The sequence below is a fragment of the Nicotiana attenuata genome, unplaced genomic scaffold, assembly GCF_001879085.1.
Source record: "Nicotiana attenuata strain UT unplaced genomic scaffold, NIATTr2, whole genome shotgun sequence".
Classification (NCBI taxonomy): Eukaryota; Viridiplantae; Streptophyta; class Magnoliopsida; order Solanales; family Solanaceae; genus Nicotiana; species Nicotiana attenuata.
Window position 1 is genome coordinate 67,670 of NW_017671570.1, and position 8,245 is coordinate 75,914.

Here is an 8,245-nt window from a genome sequence, read left to right on the forward strand (position 1 = left end):
AGGGATGGTAACTTTGGCTAGACACATGTTGATACACCCTCAAGATAAAAGTCAAATATCTTCGTATGAAAGCTTTGGCCGAGGGGACAAGTGTACCCACTCCTAGTCAGGCTGACCCTAGTACCGGGTCAAATCAATTTCAACTGAGAATTAACACTGTTACAGGTGATATTTTATATTATGATCCAAAAAAAGATCGGGAAGACTTGGCAAAAATGGTTACTGTTATGTGCTTACCCTATAGTTTTCCTTCTGACCCTCACTTTGTGCATTATATTAGAAAATATTTTAGTCCTACTTATAAAGGTTTTTCTCGCATAACCGTAAAGAGCGATATTTATAAATATAAACATGAATATGAATAATTTTGCTCTATTTATTTACTCATATAAATTGCCGTGTTTCTATTACAACTGATATTGGTAGAAGTGGTAATGACTGTGATTGCACAATTTATTGGTAGAAGCGGTGATGACCAAGAATCTTTTCCGCCACCACCAACGGAAACTCCTCTGGAACTTAATGGGTTTATGAAGTTTGTAAGAGATACCATGTAACTTGTATGAATAAAAATTAGTATGTATTATGTAACTTGTATTTTGGCACATCTTGATTAGTTTCTTTTTCTTCTCAATGGTGGTATTAGCACCTTGTTGTGCTCATTTCATAGGGGGGAGGAAGACTAAGAAAGATTTTTTTTTGAAAAGTTTGTCTCCATCAATGAAACATTGCTTGTCATCAAGGACTCCTTATCCGCTATGCAAAGCAACATTGAAGATATCCATGGAATGGCAAAGGAGACAGGGTCCGACGTGTCCAAGATTCAAGTGCAGATTCTCAAGACCGCAGTAAAAGCAGTAAGCGCCTTCAAAGAGATGCACGATAGAATTGATGGGGTCTGTCACAGTGAATTCCTGCTTTGATCGCCTCAAGGAGGCAATCTGCATACCCTTACCTACTTTCTGCATTGCTGATGTTTGGTTGTTTAAGATAATTTCTTTTTGCTTTATTTTTGTGACTGATGATTCAGTCATGGGTTTTACTCTTAGGAAAAAGTACTTCTTTTCCTGCCTGCTTTTGTTTTGTTTTTGTTGATGAAAAAGGGGGAGAAATAGTAAACAAGCTTAAGGCCTGCGTTTCTATGTATTCCCTAGTTCTGTGTTCTATGCTCACAACTTGCATGTACATCATACGATATACAACTGAGGGGGAGTCAACTACAATAGTACATCATACATTATACAACTGGGGGGGGGGGGGGGCAGGGAGGTGGAGTCAACTACAACTGAGGCGCAACAGAATATCTAACTGAGGGGGAGTCGACTAGACACATCTACCAAGAAACGTAGATTGAGGGAGAATTGCCTACAACACACTCAAGGCAGCTGATCAACAGGGAAGTATTTTCATTGTTATTTTGTCATCATCAAAAGAGGGAGATTTTTAGATCTCAGTTAATTTCAATGATGCAAAATAACCAATTACTCTTTATGTGCAGGAACAGATTCTGAGCAATAAAATGGAGGCATATGGAGGCAAAAATGAATCAAACGAAAAAAGGAAAGAGAAGCGGAAAATCAATCAAGGGAGCTGGCGAAATCAATCAAAAGAGATATTATAGGAAGGATGTAAATCAAAGGAGATCAAGGGCACGAAATCATCTGGTAAAGATTCTACCACATAACGACATCAATCGTAACATCAATCAAGGGATTTGGCAACGGGAATATTCTCTTATTTAAGGAAGAAATAATTCTAGCCGGTGAGTCAAGGCAAGTTAGTAGAAGAATCAATCTTGGAAAGAATGTACGATTCTTTCTGAATACAACTCTCATGGGTGTCACGACCCAAATCGGAAGGACGCGACAAGCACCAGGTGCCTTACTCAACCGAGTACCAACGTAACGTATCTTTCTAATCATACCATCATGGGTAAATGGGCAGTGTGCGTCATGAGATAACGAGAATAAAACATAAGGGAATACTAGAAATAGAACTACCCAACATGATATAGAAGCTTATACATGTGACATACGCGTCTGTAAGGCCTACATGATCATTTGTACACTCGAAACATAGGCCGACAAGGCCATACAAGTATTCATATACATGACATATGTCTACAACCCTCTAAGGGTACATAAATATCATAAAGGTGGGGACAGAGCCCCGCTATGCTAATCATTACATGTCCAAAGCATACTAACCAAATAGGAAACTCCAGAGCAAATGGAGTGCACCAACGCCTTCCGCTGAGCTAATAGCCTACTAGGAGGATTCTCAACCTATCTATCAGGACCCGCGGGCATGAAACACAATGTCCACAGGCAAAAGGAACAACAATACAAATAAAGTACCGAGTATGTAAGGCATGAAAGCAGTATATAAAAGAGATGAAAGAAACATGGATTGAAGAACTCAACCTATAGCTCTGAATAACTATGTGAATCATGAAACATTTATAATGTCATGCATAGGCATATAAATGTCATATCAGCATATGTATATGCACGCATAACATCATCAAGCCTCTTAGGGTATCCCATCATATCATCTCGGCCTCTATGGGCGAAATCATCAACGTATGCCAGCTGATCAGGTGGTGGTGCATATATAACGCCATAACCTTTACCCATACCCCATATACATATACTATACGCGTATATAACACCATCTGGTCGTGGGTCAATATATATGTATAAATGAATGCAATGCATAATGAAGTAATTCAATAAGATCTCTCAAAATGTCATGAGACCCATGAACAGATGATATGATAGTAGGACATTGGGGAATCAAGAACATAGGCACCCCTAGTAATTTTATGAATAAAGTCATTTATGAAAGTTGTGCATTTGCTCGTTTCATTTATATCATATGGATCAATGCCAAAAAGAAAAGAAGGGATAGCCTTAACATACCTTAACTCCATTGAATCTGTAATACCTTCCAAACAATTCTTTAAACAACTCAACTCAATCCACCATAGCACAAGGAGATTCAAAATCAGCGCTGAGTAAAGGCTAAGTCTTCAACTTAAACTAGTAGCTCGTTTATGTAAATTTGGGCAGCATGTCCCCTATAACAAGGGCCTCCTCCAATACCATATACCAACAACAATAACCAGAGCAGTACAATCAGCAATTCAAAAATAACCTAACTACAATTTGGGACCTTTAATGCAACAAAACCCCAAATATACCATAACACACCCAATCAACAAGTTATCATATAGCTTGAAATTGCAACGACGAGCGACCAGCCCACTACCCTACCACATGTAGCGTTTCTCCACGTCCTTTATACTTCCAAACTCATTAAATCAGTAGCACAATAGGCCAACACAAGTGGACTACAAAACAGTCCACTAAAAGTGAAATAAATCGAACTTACATCTTCCGATCATTTCCCGTGAGTTCTAACTATTAATAAACGAATTTATCAACCTTGTTTGATAATTAAAAGCTTAAATACAGAAGTTTCATTTTATTAACTATGAAGTGCCTTCCAAAACTCAAACTACAAAGAGAGAGACAATATAGCGATACTTACATCGTAGGGATCGTTCTAATGTTATCGCCTCTTGATTTCGTACCGGGGATGTTAGTCTTCTTTGAAACCCTAGAATAGAGCTTACGCATATGTTTATGGATGTTCTCTGGTCGTGTTCTATGGAAAAATGAAAATAAAGACGACTTAAGACCTATATATATCAAATTTTGAAAAGTCAAAGAAGTGCTAGCTTGGCACCCTAGCATTGACCCATCTTCCGCTTATATCTTTTTATCTGGATATCATATGAATGAACAGTTAAGAGAGTTGGAAACTAAATTCCAAGACCTTCAATTTGGTATATAATATGTCCCAAAAAGACCTTATATAACACACGAAATATATTGCTCAAGCTTTGTGACACACTTACTTGTCACTTATGCAGTCTGCGCATTCTCGCGAAGCTGCAAATATATCTCTACTACTATGTCGTATCAACAAATAGTTATGCATTAGAAACTAGACCCAAAGATATTCAATTTGATATCTGGATCATCCCGTAATTTCAAGTATATTGGGAGAAAAGCTCCACTATATTTGACCTAGCTTTCAACATATTTATGAATGTAACTTGTGATGACCTTTGCCAACTTTTGTTCCATAACTCGCTTGGCTTCAAAACGTAACACACGACTATCATAAGACTAAAATATGTCATAACATAACCTCATTATCACTTTAAGAACCCTAGTCTCACCCCAAAGTGCATGTTATAACATTCCAAACTTATCGGCTTTCGACGAAACTTATTTTTCTTCAATTTGTTTAGCTTCTAAGTCTTTCAATCCTCTTTGTACTTGCTGTACATGATCTTAAAGATTTGTAACCTCCAAGGTAACATGATTAACTTACTTTATGTACTTTCAAAGACGATCTCATTTCCGAGCTTACATCAATTGACTTATGATGAACTCTCACGTACGAAAATATGGGTGTAACAATAGGTTTGCAATCTCTCAAAAAGACATACAAGACTTGAAGGCCTCGAGAAGTATAAATACCTACTGCACCAGCCTTGGAAAGATATACTTTGATCAAACCAACTTCAACCTCTTTATTCTACTTCAAACAAAACACTTAAGTTTGCTTTAGATTTCCTGTGTAACAAAGAAGAGAAGAGAAGAGAGAGAGAGAGAGAGAGAGAGAGAGAGAGAGAGAGAGAGAGAGAGAGAGAGAGAAGAGCACTAGTGAGGCATTGTATCAATTATAGTGAGAAGAACAAAGTAACCAAAGTTGTTGGTGTATAACAACATCAACTCATCTGTACTAAGCTACTTCATACTTGAAAGAGATCACCCTTGCAGCCCAAGGGGACTAGACGTAGGATTTACTCTGAATCCGAACCAGTATAAAAACATACTGTGTCATTTACTTTCTTTAATTTATCTTTTATATTATACCTGAAAGTCCAGTTGACTAGAACGCAAATTAGCCGACTACCTCGAAAAGGAAAAGAAAAATATAATTCACCCCCGTCTTGCATTTTCACAACAGTGAGGATAAAGCGATAGGGAATGACATGAGTTTTTGTTTACAACTCTGAGCCAAAAAATAATGTTTACAAAACTCTTGTAAAACTAAGGAATACCTATAACCCTTGTAGCAACTAGCCACAGGCTGTTGCGGCAGCTTCAAGTTAACTCCAATTTGAACAATACAACTCAAGCACCTATTACAATTTGCTTCTAAGAAAGATGAAAGGTACAACTAAAAATACCTACTACAATTGAACTAGAATAAAAGACAAATACATGGAACTAGTTCTTCTATTTCGTTTATGTAGCTTCGGGTTCGCACTTTTGAAATACACAGGAATTGCTTGCAAAATGGCTTGCTATTTTGCTTTCAATTCATACTTTAGTTCAGCGTATATGCATCCCCTATAAAAGAAAATAAAACTGAAATATATAGAGTTAGTAGGATTAAGATTACCTAGAAACCTGATGCTTTACTCTTCCTTGGTGGAAGAGTTCTAGTTTTCTTCAATCTCCAACTCTTTCCTTATCTAGGATAGAGTTCTCTTAAAGTAAGGAGTCCTGCTCCTAATCAATTATGTTAGCTTTTCATTTAGGAATTAGTAGATATAACCACTTATGCTTATCCCTTACACATGCATGCCTTTTGCTTGAATTTGATCGTGCCCTATGAAACAGAAGAGGGGAGGGGTCAATTGTGGCCAATTAAAAATCAGTTGATAATGTGACTAATAGTTGACTCTTTTTCCTTTAAAGCTTAGAGATTGGCAGAAACAAAATATGCAGAAACAAAGAAACAGTAAAGGCTCGGAGTTTTATACTGGTTCTGTACCGTTATGATACCTATATCCAGTTCCGTTGAGTCATAAGGGTTCTCTTAGATCTTCAATATATGACCGTTACAGCGGTTGTGGTTTTTCTTTCGTTCACCACTAACGAAGTTCAGTTACAATGGATCTTAATGCTTTACACAACTTCTTGACTATTTTCTAACTCTTTCTATCGTTTGTCACACTTGTAAACTAAATAATAGAATGTTTGTTCTAAGAACTAGAAACTTGTAGAAACTTGTATATGTAATTGCGTGACTTTTCCTTCTATCCTTCAGTTCTTCATATAGGTAGGTCTTGAGTTCTTCTTCTTGTTAGAGCCGTTGCAGATGGACCATTGATTGAGGCAAGGAATATTCTAAGAGATTTGACCCAAGGTTGCCTCTGAATCCAGTTAACAAAGAAGGCTGGATTCAATTCTTGATATGCCCTTCTTTCTTTGTGTGTTCCTGATTTCCAAGAGCAATCATCGGCCTGATTTCTTTCACTCTAACTTCCATTTGAATTCTGTCAATCATGATCTTCTGATTTTTTCCTCCTAATTTTTGGTTCAACTTGTTATATTTCTAAAATAGATTGAAGTTGCTAAGAGTTCTGGAATATAGTAGAATTTAAGGAAGCTCTATTGAGGTATGTATGGCTAAAACCCCCTCTTCTTAGAATTGAATCCCATGGTGTTCATGTAATCCGTGTATGTCCCAAATTGATCGTTATAGAAATTGCTATTCCGAATGTGCTTGCGTTGAAAAGTATATGTGCAATGTGTATCCCAATGCTTTCATCATGTTATCTTATCATTTGAGGATGTGTTCAAAATATGAAATATGTGCTAAAAATGCCTAGAATTCAAGTCAAATTCAAATAAAGATTGTTATGCCAAATTGTGTGAAAAGTCTCTACATGCCTTAGATTCTAAATTGCTCATATATGTAATCAAAGTCTTGAATGAAAAGCCTTGTTGTTGTTAATGATGATAAAAATGTTGGAATGTGGAAAAGAACATGAATTATGAATAGGACAAATGCCAAATATGATATGACAATTGTGGCCATTCGTGCCGATGAATTGAAAAAAAATGAAGAAGAATAAAGCGAGATAATTGATAGAAAGTGGTAATGTCTCGGGTGGGACGACCTAGCCGATCGGTCCATGATCGACGCCATGCTGTACACATGATGGTGACGGTGCTGGAAATTGAAACTGGAAATTGAAATTGAAATTGTGATTGGGGTTGATGTCTCAAAAGAGACGGCCTAGCCGATTGGGTCGTGATCGGACGCCACGCCGTGCACATGGTGGTGACTGTATCGAAAAATTATAATTGTGGTTGATGTCTCATATGAGATGGTCTAGGCGATCGGGTCGTGATCGAACGCCACGCCGTGCACATGGTGGTGACTGTATCGGAAAATTGTAATCGAAATTGTAATTGTGGTTGATGTCTCATATGAGATGGCCTAGGCGATCGGGTCGTGATCGGACGCCATGCCGCACAGATGGTGGTGACTGTATTGGAAATTGAAACCGAAATGGTGAATAATGGTACATTGGTACTAAAGGCTTCCCCGACTTATAATATGGAAATTTGATTGAAACTTATCTCATCCCTTATTTGATGTTTGGTTGATGCTCAATGCCTTAAATGATATTATGATTGTTCCTACTTATATTATTTTTCATTCTAATGAGACGGTGTTTAGTTATACATACTAGTACCATTCGACGGTACTAACGTCCCTTTTGCCGGGGGCGCTGCGTCTTAAATGGATGCAGGTGGTTCCATAACTGGCAGTGTTGATCAGCGATAGCCATACACCCTCCTCCCAGCAGTCTTGGTGAGCCCCATTTCATTTCGGGGTCATACATCTTTTGTCTCTTATGTATTGTACTTGAGGTATAGCCGGGACCTTGTTGCCGGCACTTTTGTAATACTCTTTTGTATCTATTAGAGGCTCCGTAGACATAGTGTGGGTTGTATATGGGTGCTCGGAAAGTCAAATGAGTTATGTTGTGTTTGAGACACTTATTCCACCTCAGATTGTGAAAATGCTTGTATTTGAGACATTAAAAATGAAGTAACTAATGAAAACGACTTGGTATTTTATATGATCTCATTATTGGTTAATTAACAATGTTATGAACTCCCTTTAAAACATGTGTTAGTTTTGGTAGGAAGTGTTCTTGCTTAACCGGGTTCACTCGGTTGAGCGCCGGTCGCGCTCTCCGAGAGCGTGACATGAATCCCAAAAGTTACTATTTTTATTCCAAAAATTATCTCTAACGGTCCAATATTTTGCTTTTTACAAAAAATGTACATTTTCTTTGATATACTAAATATTTTTTTAAAAATCATAAGATATAACTATTTAATATTAGAACATTCCCCCT